Source organism: Anolis sagrei, chromosome Y (genome assembly GCF_037176765.1).
Source record: "Anolis sagrei isolate rAnoSag1 chromosome Y, rAnoSag1.mat, whole genome shotgun sequence".
Classification (NCBI taxonomy): Eukaryota; Metazoa; Chordata; class Lepidosauria; order Squamata; family Dactyloidae; genus Anolis; species Anolis sagrei.
Window position 1 is genome coordinate 47,313,620 of NC_090035.1, and position 19,746 is coordinate 47,333,365.

The following is a 19,746-nucleotide window of genomic DNA, read 5'->3' on the forward strand; positions in this document are numbered from 1 at the left end:
GACTGGTGATGCCCAGTGCTCAATGTGCAAATGCTCCTGGAGCATTTATATTTGTGGTAAATATATATATTGATGTATGTATTTATCCAGGCTAGCAGGATATGGCAAACTTGGTAAGACCTGGGGAGTAAAGGCCACTTAGTATAGCAAATCACATCTGTTCACATAAACAATGGATTGCATAGAAGTTGTAAGGTTATGTAGATTTTAGTTTGCTGAAGTTCTCATGGTTAGTTTGCTATTGCAACGTATGTCCAGTATTTGTTTGAAAGAGAGTTTAAAAATGATGACAACAGATCAGTTGAAACATTACATGTTAAATTATATCTATGCATGTGTGGGCAGTGAAACAAAGCCTTTTATCAACCAATGAGGCTTTCAATTTTGCTGAATATAATGTTTGCCTTTTGGTTATTGCAATGAGAATCATCACCATCACCTATATTCTAAAATCCCAATAACTGAAAGTGAGGACAAAATTAAATACCACACTCATATTGCTTCATATACATTTATAGCAGGCCTGGGCCAACTTCGGCCCTCCCTCCAAGTGTTTAGGACTTCAACTCCCACAATTCTTGACTGCCTACTGGCTGTTAGGTATTGTGGGAGTTGAAGTCCAAAACACATGCAGGGACCACCAAAGTTGGCTCAGGCCTGGTCTATGGCATAGATTTGGCAAAGGAAGGAAAGGCCTACTTTTGTTTCAACATAACCACAATATCTTTCCCAACGTCTTGACTATTTTTCAGTTCATTCAGATTGTAGTATCTGTGAGCAATTTTTTCAGCAGTGACGGCCACCAGTCGGAGTCCATGGGTGTCCTCTCCCAGCTAGCATCCGATGGCCGATGAAATGACCATCTCAAGGTCTTTATAGACTCCCCCAGCGTTCTCATGGCAATGACCAGAAAACACCGCCTTGATGCCTGTTTGAACAAAATAAGACAAAAAAAGACAACCACAAGTCATTCCTTTGGATATAACAGTGGTTCTTAACCTCTGGGCTGCAGACCACCAGTGGCCGCAAGGATGAAAATCTAGTCTGCAAGCCTCCTTCCTCTTTATATATATTTTATTTCTGCTTCTTTTGCGCTGTCTGCCACTCTTTCCCTGTCGCTGACCATATCATATGTTCTGTATGTGGTCTAGCCAATGCAATTTTTGAATCGGCACTCCAAACCAAATCTAAAGTTGACCAAAAACTGATTTGTAACCCTTTTGGTGCTAATGTTGGAGAGTGGTCCCTTGTCAAAGTGGTCACTGGTCAAAAAAAGGCTGGGAACCACTGGGATATAAAATGTACATACTTCGAAACAGAACACAATTTACCAATTGTTTTTTTAAGTAACAATGAAAGAAATGGCCTGTTTTCACTTTAAGAAAAGTTGTTTTACAGAGTTTTTTTATCATAAATATTTAGATTAGGAAAATCTGTGTGTTTCATTTTCTTTGGTAAATTGTAATGCTGCAGTAGTGCAGCAGTTAAAACCCCTAGCTGCAGGAAATCTGCTGACCAGAGAGTTAGCAGTTCAAAGCCGGTGAGTTGGGGTGCACTACAGCTGTCAGTCCTAGCTTCTGTTTACCTAGCAGTTAGAAAGCACGTATGCTAGTAGATCTGGAGGTATCGCCTTGGTGGGGAGGTAAAAGGACGCCTCATGCAGACATGTCGGCAATGAATCAAGAAGGTCTATGGACAACAGGCTCCTTGGCATGGAAAATGGAACAAGAACACCTCCCTATGGCAGGAGCATCAACTCCAAACACTGAAGATGGAAAGGGGAAGGCCTTTACCTCTGTCTGTGTAATGCATGTCATTATTCACTGTGTAAAAAGGCACTGAATGTTTGCCTTATATATGTAAAACTGTAATCCACTCAGAATCCCTCCGGGAAGATAAAGCAGAATATAAATAAAGATTATTATTATTATTATTATTATTATTATTATTATTATTATTATTTATACCTGCTTTATCTCTCCCAAAGGAGACTCAAAGCAGCTTAACATAAAAGCATTAGCATACAGTTTAAATTATACAAATATGCAAACATACAGGATTAAGTTCAAGTTTTTGAACTTGAAAAACAAGATTAAATATAAACAATATTAAAACATTCCCAGTTAAAAACCATTAAAACATATTCAAAGTTACTCTGCTCTAATGCTCAACTTTTTTGTGTGAGTGTCTACATTGCCTCCCCAAAATTAGGGTGCACATTAGATTAATATGGTAATCTTAGTTCTGGGCCAAAGCGAAAGGGGAAGCTACTTCGGGAGTTGCACCAGGAGCTCCTATTTGAGGAATGTCACCTCCATTTTAATGGCCGTGGCTCAATGCTATACAATCCTGGGGTTTGTAGTTTGATGAGCTATCAGCATTCTTCAGCAGAGAAAGCTCAATACCTTGTAAAACTACATAATTTCATACAATTGAGCCATGGCAGTTAAAGTGGATTTATCCTACATACAACATAGAAGCACCACCAAGGTTCTCTTTTTCACTGCTGGAAGTTTTGGTGCTCTAGCACTTTTGTTTTTAAAGAAGGAATTATAAGTATGCAGCCACTATAATGTGTGCCTTTTGGTCACTTTTTTCTGCTGCACATGACATTCATTGGCAAATAAGGGTTTTTTTGGTTCAGGGTTTTGAAAATTGAGGTGACATTAGATTTAATGGTGCATTTGGCTTGAGTAAATACAATAATTTGGTTACTTTTGGCCTCTCTCATCTGTTGAGGTCATTTTGGATTCTGATTCTGTCTTAGTATTGGTGATCTTTCCCAATCTGGCTTCATCTGCAAATCCAATCAGCAGGCCTTCCTTCTATTTCTTCCGTTGCCCAAGTAATTGAGAAAGATCTTGAAGAGCTCTGGGCCCAGGACAGACCCCTTCTCTGGACACCTCCTTCTTTTTTGGTCAATCTCATTTGTGAATTGTGCTTCCTTCACTTCTAGCAGCATTTTAAGGGGAAAATATAGTCTTTTCCCGAGATCCTCAAGCAATCAGTATCAAGAACAAATTGGCAGCACATCTTCCTGGGTTTTGCAACCATGACACATCACCTGTTTTCTATTTTCAGCTCACTCTACACAATATTTGCAGGTTTATATCTCTCTCAAAGAGAAGCTGCTGAATGATTCCAACAGAGATAATGTAAAGCAAAAAAAGAAAATTGAAACCACGAGTGAAATATCCACTTTGATTTTCCGAAGTCTGAATTTAGCTGCTGAAGCAGTTTGTCCCATTTCGCTTCTTGATCAAAATGAATATCCTTTATTTAGCATAACTCAACAAACTTTGTCTACCTAGGATGCAAGATGCATCTATAATTCATTGTAGTAAGACTTCAAGAAAAGTCCTGCTTAAGAGTCAAGGCGAGGATTTCCCCCTTCTTCATCATCAAATCAAAATCATGGGCTGAGTTTTCAGAATATTTTAACATTACATTTTGACACACACTCAAGAAGACTCTAGTAAAGAAAAAAACACCAAGGAGACTAGAAAGAAATGCAGTAACATGCCATGGATCTGCCTAATGCAGGCATGGGCAACCTTCCTAACTTGGGGATCGGAAGGAAGGAAGGGAAGGAGAAAGAGAGAAGGAAGGTAGGATGAAAGGGAGGAAAGGAAGGGTGGAAGGAGAAAGGAGGAGAGAGAGAAGGAGGGAGGAAAGAGGGAAGGAAGGAAAGACAAAAGTGAAGGAAGGAAGGATGAAAGGGTGGAAGGGAATGGTGGAAGGGAAGAAAGAGAAGGAAGAAAAGACAAAAGGGAGGGAGGGAAGGAAGGACGAAAGGGTGGAAGGGTAGGAAGGAGGGAGGGAGAAAGAGAAAGGGAAGGAGAAAAGAGGGGAGGAAGGAAATATAGGATGTTGAGAGAGGAGGGCCTGAGAAAAGAGCCCTAGGAGCCGCATCTGGGCCCCAGGCCTGGGTTTGCCCATACCTGGCCTAATGCATGAAATATCTTCTCCTTGAGTTGCATTAATTTTCCCTCTGCAAATAATTGGGAAAATTAGACTTTTTAAAGGAATATAATATGGGTAATAATGCTTTTTGCATGCGTTCTATCAAAATATTTGGGACCAATGGGCAACAGTAATAATTTTGAATGGTTGAATACACTGTTATGTTTATTTTGAATTGTTTTAGTCTTTTTTTGTATCATACAACATTGAATGTTTGCCTTTTATGTTGTGAACTGCCCTGAGTCCCCATGGGGAGACAGGCTGGGATAGAAATACTTTTACTTACTATCTGTCCATCACAGCTGGGAACAAAGAGCATGGGAGAAAGCAATAGCCCTAGTCGATAATAAAGTAAGAACCTAAATATGTACCCAATGCTAGTCCAAGAGGAACACTCGGAGGTGTCATAGCAGATAGTGAGCCCACATCATACTTAGGTTGTTTGAAGGAAGGTGCTGTATTTTAAAACGTGTCAACATGGCCTAGGCCACTGCGACGTCAAATCAGCAGAGATGTCGATTGCAGTTTTCCCTAGAAAGACTCTGAACACATTAAAAAATTGATGCATTTAGCATGCCTGCTAAATGATGCAAAGACTGAAAAGGTTGACTACCTATCTCTGATTCATGTACAAAGAAATCAGAACATGAGGAGAGGCCTGTTGGGTCCAACTGAACGCACTCTCAATTGAAATCACAGCCTGACACAATGAATGCCAGTGGAGAGTCCAATCCCTATGATTCCTGCTTCTTGAGCCTATTTGTAATTCTCATCTGAGGAGCACACCCTGAGACAGATGTATCGAGAGCCAGATCGACTGTTACTAAATTATATGTGTTGTTGAAGACTTTCATGGCCGGAATCACTGGTTACTGTGAGTTTTCTGGGCTGTATGGCCATATTCCAGCGACAGTTTCTCCTGACGTTTTTGCCCAGGCATCCTCATAGGTTGTGAGGTCTACTCTCCTATTGGAAACTAGACAAGTGAGGTTTGTATATCTGTGGAATAATGTCCAAGGTGGGAGAAACAACTCTTGTCTGCTTGAGGCAAGTGTGAATGTTGCAACTGGCCACCTTGATTAGTATTTAATGGCCTTGCATCTTCAAAGCCTGGCTGGTTGCTGCATGGGGGAGTCCTTTGTTGGGAGGTGTTCGCTGATTCTTGTCTGGAATTTCCCTGTTTTTTTAGTATTGCTGTCCAACACTCACCTCCTCCAAGATGAACTGAACCACCTAAATTGGGCTCTACAGGCCAATGGATACTCCACCATAGACACCAGAAGTGCTGCAAGACCAAGAAGAACCCATGGGAGTAAAGACAAAGATTCACCCAGAGGAAAAGTATTCTTACCATACATCAAGGAAGCCACTGACTGCAAAGGGAAGCTGATGAATAAACACAACCTAAAAACTATCTACAGACCCAATAAGAAAATCCAACAAATGCTACGTTCAGCAAAGGACAAGAGGGATCCTCTCACCTCTGCAGGAGTCTACCATATACCATGCAGCTGTGGACAAGTCTACATAGGGACCCCAGACACTTAGATGAAACATGTATCAAGGAACATGAAAGGCACTGCAGACTAATTCAACCAGAGAAGACAGCCATAGCAGAGCATTTGATGAACTAACCTGGATACTGCATATTATCTGAGAACACAGAAATGCTGGACCACTCTAACAACCACCATGTCAGACTACACAGAGAAGCCACTGAAATCCACAAGCATGTGGACAATTTAATCAGGAAGGAAGAAACCAGTATGAAAACATCCTCGAAAATCAAGAGAGTAAATAAAGAAAAACACTTAAAAATGGGAATTCTAGACAGGAAACAATCAGGGCTAGCTAACACCTCCCAACAAAGGATTCCCCAGGCAGCAACCAGCCAGGCTTTGAAAGTGCAAGGCCATTCAATGCTAACCAAGATGGCCAATTGCAACATTTACACTTGCCTCAAACAGATAAGAGTTCTTTCGCCCACCCTGGGCATTCTACATATATATAAACCCCACTTGCCTAGTTTCCAACAGACCTTACAACCTTTGAGGATGCCTGCCATAGATGTGGGTGGAACATCAGAAGAGAATGCCTCTGGAACATGGTCAAACAGCCCAGAAAATTCACAGCAACCCACTAAATGATATATTTGACTAAGATAAGAATTTGCGAGTGTGGCACCCTACAGGTGTTATTGTTGAGGTTCAAGCCAATTTTTTTCTAGGATAATAGAGGAATTGGAAGCCAACATCTGGAAAGTCACAGGCCTCCACTCCCTAGGCTAATGCATTAGTTTTCATGGTTCAGTATATTTTGTTTTCTAAAATAAATATCAGAAGATTTAATAGCTCATATTTGGTTCATCAATTGATTCGCTTCTACTCTTTGCTTTTCATTTTAAAAAGCCTTTGGAGTCAAGCCAAAAAGAAATGTATGAAGTTGTGAGAACTACGTTTCCTTTTTTACACCTTTTCTCGGGAAATTCTCGGGAAATTCTTTGGTTGGCTAGACATTTCTCGTTTTCCTCGACATCTTAGCGCCATCCAGAAATCCTGACAGTTTTGAAAGCCGTAGGAAGGCTGTGTGGGAGAGGAATCAGTCTACTGGTTGTAATTGCAAGATATTAAAACGGTGTGGCTGATGCGGAGAGAGATGATCTGACAAGCAACATTAATATTGTCTCAACCAGCTATACAGAACAATTTACTTACATGACAACCTTGCGGCCAAGAGACTAAGTTAGAGAGGGGATACCTTTACTGTACTGACTTCTTTTCCATAAATGCATCCTGCTACTTTTATTTGCTTGTATTCTCCTGAGTGGCTGTGCTTCAGTCTCTTGAAATTTTTTGTGACTATAGTAGTCAATTACAGCAAACAGAGGTTTCTTACACCATCTTTTAAAAAGAGTTGACAGGTTTCTCATTTAAAACCAAATACATGTGCAAAAGGGTAAGATAAATCTTACGGAAATTGTACAAACCTTAGGACAGCAATTTGGGGGACATGATGACTTCTAGAAACAATATTGAACCACAGAACCGGGGTACTGTTCTCTGATGCAGTAGAGAATAGCCTACATCCTCTTCTTTGTGGCAGCCTTTGAAGAATTTTTAAAAGTGTATGTATTGAAGAGATAGATCCATTCAATGCTGTCAAAGGCTTTTAAGGCATCTAGAACAGTGGTTCTCAACCTGTGAGTCTCCAGATGTTTTGGCCTTCAACTCCCAGAAATCCCAACAGCTGGTAAACTGGCTGGGATTTCTGGGGGATGTAGGCCAACCCATCTGGGGACCCATAGGCTAAAAAAACCACTGATCTAGAGGGATCCATGAAATATGGGATTTAGAAGTATTAGAGCAGTGGTTCCCAACCTTGTTTTGACCAGGGACCACTTGACCAGGGACCTCTTTGACCAGGGACCACTCTCCAACATTAAACCCAAAAGGGTTATAAATTGTTTTTTGGTCAACTTGAAATTCAGTTTAGTTATTTAGGGTGCCGATTCAGAAAATTGCATTGGATAGACCACATCAGCTTTAGTTTTTGATACAGAATACATGCCATCCACTAGTTGCCATCTGCTTGCCCACAGAAAAGCATCTTTAACAAGCGTTGGCACTATAAGAGGGTTTCGCGAGACCAGTCGCTCTCATTGTAATGGTGAGGCTGCAGACCATATTTTAGTTCTTTCAGATCATTGGTCGTCCACGGACCACAGATTGGGAACCACTGTATTAGACCAATGTATCACATTCAGGGCCCCCTGGTGGCATAGCAGGTTAAACCACTGAGCTGCTGAACTTGCTGACCAAAAGGTTGGCAATTTGAATTCAGAGGGCGTGGTGAATTCCTGCTGTTAGGCCCAGCTTCTACCAACCTAGCAGTTTGAAAACATGCAAATATGAGTAGATCAATAGGTACCGCTTCTGCAGGAAGATAACAGAGCTTCATGCAGTCATGCTGGCAACATGACCTAGGAAGTGTCTATGGACAACACAGGCTCTTCATCATAGAAATGGTGATGAGCATCACCCCCCAGAGTCGGACATGACTAGACTTAATGTCAGATGAAACCTTTCCCTTTCCCTTATCACATTCAAAGCTCTTGTAGCATCTGTGAGTTGGCATTGGGGCATGAAAACCCATATGATCAACTTGGATGTATCAATTAGTGAGAATTTTGGTATTCTAGTTGATAAGTGCTACAGGCAAAGTGCTTTGACTTGGGTATTCCTCTGCTGTTTTTGACATCATTATTATTATTATCCTAGAAGCTTTACAGCTATCAGGTGTAGGATCACCATCAAGCAGGGTCTTAAGTAAATTTATCATGTAGGGAGGTAGATCTGCCACTAAGGAGGCTGTCCAGGTCCTGAACCGGTGCTTGGCCGCTGTGACGGTCTGGATGAGGGCAAACAAATTGAAACTGAATCCAGACAAGACAGAGGTACTCCTGGTCAGTCGCAAGGCCGAACAGGGTATAGGGTTACAGCCTGTGTTGGACGGGGTCGCACTCCCCCTGAAGACACAGGTTCGCAGCTTGGGTGTGATCCTGGACTCATCGTTGAGCCTGGAACCCCAGGTTTCGGCGGTGACCAGGGAGCATTTGCACAGTTAAAGCTCGTGCGCCAGCTGCGCCCATACCATGGAAGTCTGACTTGGCCACGGTAGTCCACGCTCTGGTTACATCCCGTTTAGACTACTGCAACGCTCTCTACGTGGGGTTGCCTTTGAAGACGGCTCGGAAGCTCCAACTAGTCCAACGTGCGGCAGCCATGATACTAACAGGAGCAGAGCGCAGGGAGCATACTACTCCTTTGCTGCACCAGCTCCACTGGCTGCCAATTTGCTACCGGGCTCAATTCAAAGTGCTGACATTGGCCTTTAAAGCCCTAAATGGTTCTGGCCCAAGCTACCTATCCAAACGTATCTCTGCTTATGAACCCACCAGGACTCTTCTGGGGAGGCCCTGCTCTCGATCCCGCCTGCATCACAGGCACGGCTGGCGGGGACGAGGGACAAAGCCTTTTCTGTGGTGGCCCCTCGACTGTGGAAAAGCCTTCCCATGGACATTAGATCAGCCCCTTCATTAATGGTGTTTCGAAGAAAACTAAAAACCTGGCTGTTCGAACAGGCGTTCGGTTAAACAATGCAATGTACACATTGAATATAGGAAACGGAATTATGGAAGACGAATTGGATCACGATTCTAGTTACGAGACGTTAATGTGTTGTTATTGATGTGTCATTTTGTATATTATGCTGTTAATGGTTTTTAAATTTTGTATGCTGTTGGATTGACTTTTGCTCTTGTTGTAAACCGCGTTGAGTCGCCTACAAGGCTGAGAAATTGCAGTATACAAGCAAAGTAAATAAATAAATAGATCTTTCAGTAGAATTTTTATAAAAGTCAGTCATGAAACTATCAGGGCCTGGGGATTTCCCAAGTTTTAAGTTTTTGATTATGTTTTTTTATTTTTTTCATTGTTAATAGTCTGTTGAGGCTCGAAGAAGAGTTTTTCTGTTTTGTGCCAATGCTAGGATACGGCAGCCAGATAGCATTTGACTGAAGACAGTGCTAGCTCCCTGTTGGAAAGGGGTACTAGAAGTTCTAGAACATTAGGTGTTCTCAACCTAGTTTTTTAGAGACAGCAGTGTGGCCACAAAAACCAATTAATATCTCCCAAATAAATTCAAAATATGCACAACCTAGTAGTTTGAAAACATGCAAATGTGCGTAGATTAACAGGTCCCGCTTAGGCGGGAAAAAACAAAAAGATGCTACAAGCAGTTACGCCGGTTACACAACCAGAAGGTGACAACGCAGGCTCCTCAGCTTGGAAATGGAGAAAAGCACCTCCCCCAGAGGAAGAGATAAGCACTGCCTCCAAAGCCGGAAATGAAAGGAGAATCCTTTGCCTTTGTTTGTGTGTCCCATTGTATTGAAACAAAGTATTGAATGTTTGTCAGTATCTGTTTATATGGTAATCTGCTCTGAGTCCCCATGGGAAGAATGGCAGAATATAAATAAAATGTATTATTATTAATAATAATAATTCAGAAATCAACGACTAATTACTCTTTCTTTAGTATAGATTAATAATTGAATCTATCTTCTCAAAAGAAGCTTAATTTTTTGTTAGAGGAAACTGGGTAGTGATTTTAAAACAGCATTTAAAATACATTAGCTAGTATTATCTTACAAGACTGATTAAAGAAGTAATTGTGGATCATGGATAGAACTTTGAAAACCGAGATCCTCTATTAAGATGGGCAGATAAGGCAGCACTGAATGACTCACATCTTAAGAGCTTCCATCTCTTTGAATCCTGCCTTCTGAAACACTGTGATGGGCATCTCTTGGAATTCTTCAAAGTTAAATGCATGTTCGGTTTTTCAAAACTTTTGACTTAAATATGGCACACATCTATATAGGCTTTGGCGATGCAGCAGTTTAAAAGGGGGTTGGAGCAAAGTTTAGATCTGATCTCAATCCATATACTGCAAAGCAATTAAAGTTTATTAATGAAGCTGCATAAAATTCTAGTTATTTTTCACCTCTTATCTCCTTTCTTTCATGGTGTTCAGAATGCTGTCTGTCTACAACCAGAGTCTCCAACAAGTGTGTGAGATAAATTATTTTATGTATTAGTTATATTTATATTCTCTTCTTCCTCCAATGAGCTAAGAGACTAACATGGCTCTGCTCCTTCCTACTTTACCTTCACAACAACTCTGCAACATCAGGCGCATACCTCTGGACAAGGTGAAGTAGATTACTCTTGTTAATGTCTCTCTCAGATGCATGGCAATTCTATGACTGAGATGTCTCCAAATCATAGAATCATTCAGTTAGAAGAGACCTGGTGGGCCATCCAGTCCAACCACCTGACGAGAAGCAGGAAAATCGCATTCAAAGCACTCCCGACAGATGGCCATCCAGCCTCTGCTTAAAAGCCTCCAAAGAAGGAGCCTCCTCCACACTCCAGGGCAGAGAGTTCCACTTCTGAACAGGTCTCACAGTCAGCAAGTCCTTCCTAATGTTCAGTTGGAATCTCCTTTCCTCTAGTTTGAAGCCATTGTTCTGTGTCCTAGTCTCCAGGGCAGCAGAAAATAAGCTTCCTCCCTCCTCCCTATGATTTCCCCTCACATATTTATGCATGGCCATCATGTCTCCTCTCAAGCTTCTCTTCTGCAAGATAAACATGCCCAGCTCTTTAAGCTGGTCCTCATAGGGCTTGTTCTCTAGACCCTTGATCATTTTAGTCGCCTTCCTCTGGACACATTCCAGCTTGTCAACATCTCCCTTCAACTTTAGTGCCCAGAATTGGACACAGTATTCCAGCTGTGGTCAGACCAAGGAAGAATAGAGGGGTAGCATGGCTTCCCTGGATCTAGACACTATACTATTTATACAGGCCATAATTCCATTGGCTTTTTTTTGCCACTGCATGACATCGCTGGCTCATGTTTAACTTGTTGTCCACAAGGACAACTCGTCATGCGTACTGCTCTCAAGCCAGGCATCCCCCATTCTGTATCCTGTCATCCTGCAGACCCAAGCCATGACTTCTTTGATTGACTTTATCCATCTGGAATATGGTCTTCCTCTTTTCCTGCTGCCTTCTGCCTTTCCAAGCATTGCTGTCTTTCTAATGAATGTCTCTGATGATATGGCCAAAGTGTGACAGTATCAGTTTAGCCATTTTGGCTCTAGAATAATAGAATCATAGAGTTGGAAGAGACCACACTGGCCATCCAGTCCAACCTTAGAATGAGTTCAACTTTTATCTTCTCCAAGACTCATTTATTGGTCTATTCTGCCATCCATGGCATCTTCAGAACTAACTCCTCTAGGATCACATTCCAAATGAGTTAATTCTCTTCCAGTCAGATTTCTTCACTGTTTAACTTTAATAATCATACACAGAAACTATAAATACAATGTCATGGATGATAATGACTTTGCTGGTCAATGATATATCTTTATATTTGAGGAGCCCATATAGTTTCTTCATAGTTCCCTTTCCAAGTGCTAATCTTCTACTGGTTTGTTGACTGTAGCCCCCATTGTTATTAATAACTGAACCAAGGTTTACTAAATGTTTCAATATCTCAGTGTGTTCATTATATACTTGAAGTTACTTGAGAAGCCACTCATGAGAAGGACCTTCAAGAATGCTGAGTTTTCGTGATCATGGTGTCTCCCCTGCCAGGTAAGTACCCAGGGGAGAGGCAAGGTTCGAAAGACCCACCTATGTCTCCTGCCTCCACTCTTAACAAAGATATAAGGTGTACGAAAAGGAAGGAGAAAAGAAAGAAAAAGAAAGAATCGTGGAAAGTGGGTCCTACAGCTGGCACTTTCACCGACAGATAGAGAGAAAAGAGAGTGCAAAATTGAAAGCAAATACAGAGAAGACGGAACAAAGACAATAAATGAGGCAAGCAAAGCCAGAGAAATCTAAGAAGAAGGAAAAGAGAAGAGAGAAACAGAAGGAAACATAAAGGGAGGTAAGCCCGCCCCCCATAGTCCACCCTTTGCCTCTCCTCTGCCAAATTTAATTCAACTAATTAAATCTCTATCCCACACCCCCAAGAAGACAAATAACAAATTTAACAAACAAGGACTGTACCTTTAAGGGCTGAATAGGCACGGGAGGAAGGGAGAAGCAAGGCGCACGCACACATGTGCGTCAGGAACATCAGAGAGGAGGAGACATGCGAAGAAGCTAGAAAGGGGCGGAGTTTCAATTAAAGGAGAGAAGAGCAACATGCAAGAGACGTAAACAGGAAGGGCAAGCAAGGGAAAGAGTCGCAAAGAAAGTAAGGGCGGAAGAACGAAGAAAGGAGATCATAGAACCCAGAATTACAGCCAAATAAAATCAAAGAGAAACAAAGAGAAGGGATAAAACAGTACAAAATAACAACAATAAATAAATAAATAAACAAAATACACCCAACACATATACATAAAATACATAAAATACAAGAAACAATATATAGGCCTGTCCGTTTTCATTCGTTAATTCGTTGTTTTGGAATTTAATCGTTATTTTTAGCATATCCGACGCGATATCAAAACATATTTTCAAACCCGGAAGGGTTTAAAAATATCGAAACAGCAGCCCCATTTTTTTTACGAGCTTCAGCTCGTGTCGTTAATGGGATGGAGGCTGCTGTGCTGACTGTGAGTGCTGCTGCTGGTGCCTGGGAGCCAATCCGGCGCTCCCAAGCACCCAGCAGTGCACCGTGGCTGCTTTTGATTGGCCGGGAAGGCCTTTAAAAGGAGCTCCGCGCGGCCGCGGAGCTCATTTCTAGCGCGGAGGCGAGGGAGGAGAGGTGTGTGGGAGGGTTGTGCTGCTTGGTGCTTGTTGCTTGTGTTGCCGTGGCTTCTTGGCTTGGAGCAAAGAGTAGTTGGACTCTTCTGTTGGTGTGTGCTATTTTTTTGGGTGTTAGATCGTTTGCCCTGACTCCTGCCTGTGTTAGCTCAGGGCCAGCTCCATTTTTGAATATTTTCTAAATACCTTTCTTTTATTCTTTAAAAAAAACTCAAAAATATTCTAAAACTCTGCTCTAGTTGGTCCCTGTTTGTGGCTGTGTTTGGTCCACAGCAGGGGCATTTTCTGCTTTATTTTCCATTTCTGAGTATTTTTAAAAAATACCTTTAGTGTATTTTATTCTTTAAAAAAAACCCAAAAAAACCCAAAAATATTCTAAAACTCTTCTGTGGCTGTGTGCTGTAGTTGGGCCCTGTTTGTGGCTGTGTTTGGTCCACAGCAGGGGCATTTTCTGCTTTATTTTCCATTTCTGAGTATTTTTAAAAAATACCTTTAGTGTATTTTATTCTTTAAAAAAACTCAAAAAAATTCAAAAATATTCTAAAACTCTTCTGTGGCTGTGTGCTGTAGTTGGTCCCTGTCTGTGGCTGTGTTTGGTCCACAGCAGGGGCATTTTCTGCTTTATTTTCCATTTCTGAGTATTTTTAAAAAATACCTTTAGTGTATTTTATTCTTTAAAAAAACCCCAAAAAAACCCAAAAATATTCTAAAACTCTTCTGTGGCTGTGTGCTGTAGTTGGGCCCTGTTTGTGGCTGTGTTTGGTCCACAGCAGGGGCATTTTCTGCTTTATTTTCCATTTCTGAGTATTTTTAAAAAATACCTTTAGTGTATTTTATTCTTTAAAAAAACTCAAAAAAATTCAAAAATATTCTAAAACTCTTCTGTGGCTGTGTGCTGTAGTTGGTCCCTGTCTGTGGCTGTGTTTGGTCCACAGCAGGGGCATTTTCTGCTTTATTTTCCATTTCTGAGTATTTTTAAAAAATACCTTTAGTGTATTTTATTCTTTAAAAAAAACTCAAAAAAATTCAAAAATATTCTAAAACTCTTCTGTGGCTGTGTGCTCTAGTTGCCAACTCAAAGTCATACAATACAGTGCTTGATCGCTCATTTGTGTACTTCCAACCTGTGTGATGAAACGCTTCCTTCCCGGCTTTTCTAGTCGCAAGGGCCAAGTGCTATCGCGAATACCAAAGAAAGGCAGGGGACTGCAGATGGACACATTGACAAGAAGGGAACATTCAACCGACGAGATGGTTATTGAAACACCCACAGATGCTTCAACCAGCATTGAGATGGGAGGACCTCCTCCTTATTCCTCAGTTCGAAAGACTCTACATTCAGATCCTGATGTCCTTCCAAGTACCTCTCATACTAGTACTTGTTATGAAGAGGAGGGCGAGGAGGCGGACGTGTCTGAGGAATGGGAGGAAGGAGACAATATGGAATCTGCTTCCACCACAGGAATTAGTGATCAAGAGGACTGCTTGGTGCTGGAGGGCGAGCCACAGAAACAACCAACAACAATCCCTTTTACAAACACCGACAGTCCAAACACAAGCATGAGTAGTACATCTCAAGTGCGTGGTAGGGGTAGGCCGAGATCGCTCCTATGGGATCATTACGACGTCCATAAGGACAAGGCCACTTTGGCAGTTTGCAGGCATTGCGGTGCGAACGTCAGCAGAGGAAAAGATACGAGGCATCTTGCCACAACAGGGCTAAGGACGCACATGAGGAGACACCACCCAACTGTGAAGTTGGACGTAGTTGAAGTCTCCAGCACATGCAGCAGCACTCCAAACACACCAACAGGCCCCGTGCAGAAAACCTTCGATGCTTGGGGCCTGCAAGTTACAAGGGTGAGATCTGGAGTTAAGCCGCCATCAGTGAAGGAAATAACACGTCGCCTGGGAGAGATGATGGCTCTGGACCACCAGCTCTTCCGTATGGTGGAACGGGAAGGTTTCCGCCGATTTGTTCACCTCCTGGCACCATGGTACAAGATCCCAAGTCGCATAACTTTCTCTCAAACAGTCATTCCCGCTTTGTTCGAGGGATGCAAGCAACGTCTCAGGAACCTTTTGAGCAAGTCACAACCCGTCCATGTACATTTCACCTCAGACATCTGGACGAGCACGGGAGGAAGGCATTCCTATTTGTCCCTGACCGCTCACTGGTGGGAGATGGAGGGTTGCCAAGACTCGGGTCATCGTTGGGCACTCCTATCCCTTGAGGTGATCGATACGGATCACAGGGCCGACACCATTTCTGAGTACTTGCGAGAGATGATGAGAGACTGGATGCGGCATACTCATTCTGGTGGTACTAACTCGGGATTCATGGTCACAGACGCAGGAAGGAACATGATCCGGGCGGTCGAAACTGCCGGCTTCACAAACGTAACATGCATGGCACACTTGCTGCATAACTGCGTAAAAGATGGGTTCAAGGGGACCGATGAGAACAGCGCCACCGCCGTCTCTCAACTCATTGAGCGTTGCCGCAGAATCTCGGGCTTCTTCCACCGTAGCTCTAAGTCTGCAAAACTGCTGCGTGACAGGCAAATCCTGGAGTGCCTCCCACAACACCGGTTACTGCAGGATGTTCCCACCCGCTGGAACTCCACCTACATCATGTTGGAGCGCATGGTGGAGCAACAAAGGGCAGTCCACGCTGTCTCGCTGTCAATTGCGGCTCCGATAAACAAGCTGGTCCCCAACAACCAGGAGTGGATGACCATCACTCAGCTGGTTGAGATCCTAGAACTGTTCAAACTGGCCACCGAAAAACTTTCAGGAGACAAAGCACTACTCAGCCATGTGCTCCCAGTCATCTCTTGTTTGAAGAGCCATTTGGAGTCGCTGGGTGGACAAAGTACATTGCAGTGTACGGCTGGGCCCTTGACTCCACAGGCCCAGGAGGTGGTCAGAAAGTTGAATTTGTCCCTCCGTAAACGTCTTCTACCGTTGACAGAGAGTAAGACTCATGTTTTGGCAGCACTCTGCGACCCTTCCATCAAGGACACTGTCTGCTCCAAAGAACTGCCAAAGTGGAAGGCCGAACTTATCTCGCTCGTGAGAGGAGAATACTCTCGGAGGGTGGGGGAACGCTCAGAGCAAACTCCTTCTGCCGTTACTCCCCAAAACACCAGCGGTTACTGCAGCACCGATAACATCAGTCCCACCTTGCCACCTATCAGGGATGAAGCAAGAGCACTGCAGCTGAAAAAGAGGAGAGCGGAGCGTTTCATACCCGACAGTATCGCTTTGATGGCAGGGCAAGGAACATCTTTGTCGGCCCAGGCAGCAAAGATGGACTCGGCAGAGTTCTCTGTCAATCGGTACTTTGACGAGCCTCAGGAGGATGTAGACACTAGGCCTGTCGGTTTTGTTTCGTTAATTCGTTTTTCGTTTTTTAATCGTTATTTTTTGAATATCCGACGCGATATCAAAACATATTTTTAAACCCGGAAGGGTTTAAAAATATCGAAGCAGCAGCCCCATGTATTTTACGAGCTTCAGCTCGTGTCGTTAATGGCATGGAGGCTGCTGCTGAGTGGTGCTGCAGTGCTGGAGCCTGGGAGCCATTCCGGCGCTCCCAAGCACCCCAGCAGTGCACCGTGGCAGAAGCCGGATGGCGCGCGGAGGCCGCTTGTGAGCGCGCGCGCGCCATCCAATGGGCTCCGGCTCCTGCGCCCCCTTCCTCCTCCTCCTCCTTCTCCCAGCTGTGTTGCAGGAAGTGCAGCTGGGAGGAGGAGGAGGAGGAGGAGGAGGGGGGCGCAGAAGCCGGAGCCCATTGGATGGCGCGCGCGCTTACAAGCGGCCTCCGTGCGCCATCCGGCTCCGGTTCCTGTGCCCCCCCTCCTCCTCCTCCTGGGAGGAGGAGGAGGAGGAGGGGGGGCGCAGGAACCGGAGCCGGATGGCGCGCGGAGGCCGCTTGTAAGCGCGCGCGCCATCCAATGGGCTCCGGCTTCTGCGCCCCCCTCCTCCTCCTCTTCCTCCTCCTCCTCCTCCTCCCAGCTGGGAGGAGGAGGAGGAGGAGGGGGGGCGCAGGAGCCGGAGCCCATTGGATGGCGCGCGCGCGCTCACAAGCGGCCTCCGCGCGCCATCCGGCTTGTGTGACTTTTCAGGGCTGTATATGACCATGTTCCAGAAGCATTCTCTCCTGACATTTTGCCCACATCTATGGCAGGCATCCTCAGAGGTCTGTTGGAAACTAGGCAAATGGTGAGTTATATATCATCTCTAATACTATGGAATGTCCAGGGTGGGAGAAAGCCATTCAATGCTAATCAAGGTGACCATTACTGCAACATTCACACTTAGCCTGTTTGATCAAGAAATTTTTTTTTTCTAAAATGTTTTGTAAATATTTACGAAAATTCGTAAATAACAAAACATTTTTTGGTAAGTTTTGTAAATATTTTTAATATCGAAACAAAAAAACACCCCAATTAAGAATCGAATTTAGAAACAAATTTTTTCTTGATCAAACAGGCCTAGTAGACACCGATCCATTGGCGTACTGGTTCTCAAAAAGGAGTACATGGCCTGACCTCTCAACCGTAGCCCGCAAGTTTCTCAGCTGCCCACCAACTAGCGTGCAGAGTGAGAGGGTCTTCAGCCTGGCAGGAGATGTCATCACCCTCCAACGTACCTCACTCAACCCCCTTTCGGTGGAAAAGCTGGTGTTCTTAAAGGCCAACTTGCCACTTTTGGGCTACCCGGAGATAGATTTCGACACCAACCCTTGCTCCGTGCGGTAGATCACCTTAGTTGCTTTGTGCTTTGTGTTGCCTTACATTACCACTGCCTGCTCAACACGGGAACATTGCCCTGATGCGTACTTTTGTGCTTTGTGCTTTGTGTTGCCTTACATTTCCACTGCCTGCTCAACGCGGGAACATTGCCCTGATGCGTACTTTTGTGCTTTGTGCTTTGTGTTGCCTTACATTTCCACTGCCTGCTCAACGCGGGAACATTGCCCTGATGCGTACTTTTGTGCTTTGTGTTGCCTTACGTTACCACTGCCTGCTCAACGCGGGAATATTGCCCTGATGCGTACTTTTGTGCTTTGTGTTGCCTTATATTTCCACTGCCTGCTCAATGCGGGAACATTGCCCTGATGCGTACTTTTGTGCTTTGTGTTGCCTTATATTTCCACTGCTTGCTCAACGCGGGAACATTGCCCTGATGCGTACTTTTGTGCTTTGTGTTGCCTTACGTTACCACTGCCTGCTCAACGCGGGAATATTGCCCTGATGCGTACTTTTGTGCTTTGTGTTGCCTTATATTTCCACTGCCTGCTCAACGCGGGAACATTGCCCTGATGCGTACTTTTGTGCTTTGTGTTGCCTTACATTACCACTGCCTGCTCAACGCGGGAATATTGCCCTGATGCGTACTTTTGTGCTTTGTGTTGCCTTATATTTCCGCTGCCTGCTCAACGCGGGAACATTGCCCTGATGCGTACTTTTGTGCTTTGTGCTTTGTGTTGCCTTACGTTACCACTGCCTGCTCAACGCGGGAACATTGCCCTGATGTGTACTTTTGTGCTTTGTGTTGCCTTATATTTCCACTGCCTGCTCAACGCGGGAACATTGCCCTGATGCGTACTTTTGTGCTTTGTGTTGCCTTATATTTCCACTGCCTGCTCAACGCGGGAACATTGCCCTGATGCGTACTTTAGTGCTTTGTGCTTTGTGTTGCCTTACATTACCACTGCCTGCTCAACGCGGGAACATTGCCCTGATGCGTACTTTTGTGCTTTGTGTTGCCTTATATTTCCACTGCCTGCTCAACGCGGGAACATTGCCCTGATGTGTACTTTTGTGCTTTGTGTTGCCTTACGTTACCACTGCCTGCTCAACGTGGTAATATTGCCCTGATACGTACTTTTGTGCTTCGTGCTTTGTGTTGCCCCCCCAAACTCCCTTTCATACACCCTTTCCCCAGTCCTCCCCTACCGGTCCCCTTTCAGCCTGTTGGGCATCGCCTCTGGGGTGCCAGGAGAAGAGGCACTCCTGTACTCCTGTGTACGCTTCCCCCCTCCCCCAACTCCCTTACCCATAAACAAACTACCTACCTCATAAAAAAAACACAAAAAAAACCACCAAAAAAAAAGAAAAACCCATTAAAAATGAAGGTACTTATATTTTAATATTTATAAGTAGAACAGCTGCTATTATTCGTTGATTTAATTATTTAAAAAAGGAAAACAAAGATACTCACCCAAAAATGCTGCTATTATGTATTTCTTTATATATTTCTTTAAGAGGCACTCCTGTAGTCCTGTGTACGCTTCACAACAGGGCGTTTGTCCTCTAGTTTGTCCTGTCTCGTGGCTGTGTTTGGTCCACAACAGGGCCAGTTTTTTTGTTAATTTTCAATTTCTGAATATTTCCTAAAAATACCTGTCTCTTATTCTTAAAAAAATACT

General features: G+C 43.8%; 1 pseudogene; it reads right to left on the reverse strand.

Moving 5' to 3' along the window:
• Positions 1-600: 600 nt before the first annotated feature.
• LOC137095618 (serine/threonine-protein phosphatase CPPED1-like) overlaps positions 601-19,746 on the reverse strand; it is a 247,489-nt pseudogene continuing 228,343 nt past the window's right edge.